General features: G+C 45.7%; 1 pseudogene; it reads left to right on the top strand.

The window, feature by feature from the left end:
- Positions 1-228: 228 nt before the first annotated feature.
- LOC145113471 (polyadenylate-binding protein 8 pseudogene) lies at positions 229-1,021 on the top strand (annotated as a pseudogene).
- The last annotated feature ends 225 nt before the right edge of the window (positions 1,022-1,246 follow it).

Below are 1,246 nucleotides of genomic sequence, written 5' to 3'. Positions count from 1 at the left end.
AGATCAAATAAGCTCCAGATCTGACAAAATTGATTGATACAATCCAAGCTCTGATACCACTTGTAAGTCCCCAATCTGCTTGTGTATCAATCAGATCCGTTTGATGGTGCGGAATCCCGATCAAACGGATGATGCCAGATCTAACGAAGAAGAAGGAGAAGAAGAATAACTTGAATCTATGATGTATTCAAAGACATGAGTGATGCTCCATACGCATGCCAATGTACCCTCCTGGTGGTCCCGGTCTTGGTCATCAAATGTTTTATGGTCAAGCTCAGCCAACCTTCATTCCTCCCCAACCTGGTTTTGGGTACCAATAGCAACTTGTTTCGGGGATGAGGCCAGGAGGGGGCCCAATGCCGAACTTCTTCATGCCAATGGTTCCGCCAGGTCAGCAAGGACATCGTCCAGGTGGCAGGCGAGGTGGCATGCCCGGTCAACAGAATCAGCAACAGCCCGTCCCCCTCATGCAACAACAGATGGTCCCACATGGGTGGATGTACCATTACCCACCTGGACGCAATGTCGGTGAAGTTCCAATGGGTTCCATTCTATACGACATCAGAAACGGAATGCCACTTCGTGAGGCCGGAATGGCACAGCCGATTCCGATCGGTGCTTTGGCTTCTGCTCTTGCAAATGCTTCTCCAACAGAACAAAGAACTATGTTGGGGGAGAGTTTGTACCCGTTGGTGGAACAGGTGGAGGGAGAGTCGGCTGCTAAGGTGACAGGGATGCTGCTGGAGATGGATCAGACAGAGGTGCTTCATTTGTTGGAGTCTCCGGAAGCTTTGAAGGCAAAGGTGGCTGAGGCTATGGATGTGTTGAGGAATGTGGGTGGTCATGGTCAAGGTGGAGTTGGAAGCCCTGCTTATCAGCTTGTTGCTTTGTCCTTGAATGACGACATTGTTTCTTAAACTAATCTGATGTCTAAGGTTTTGAGACTTTAGAGATTATGTTTGGATTTATTATTCGGTTTTTGGTTGTTTGACTTGAGTGAGTTGTTAGGAGTTTCTTTTGACTATTTAAATATTTATGTGTGGTTGAATTTTGTGATGGTTTCTTAAAAAAAAGCTAGAGAGAAGAGAGGAGCTTTAGTGTGTGTTAGTGTGTGAATCTTGTGTAAGGAGCATCATTCCATTCTAATCAAATCACACAAGATTCATATTGTTCTTCTTCTCCTTCTCTTCTATTTTGATCTGGCATCATCCGTTTGATTGGGATTCCACACCATCAAACGGATCTG

The sequence above is a fragment of the Lactuca virosa genome, chromosome 5 (assembly GCF_052849685.1).
Source record: "Lactuca virosa cultivar CGN04683 chromosome 5, Lactuca_virosa_CGN04683_v6, whole genome shotgun sequence".
Lineage (NCBI taxonomy): Eukaryota > Viridiplantae > Streptophyta > Magnoliopsida > Asterales > Asteraceae > Lactuca > Lactuca virosa.
This window is presented reverse-complemented; position numbering and strand designations above follow the sequence as displayed.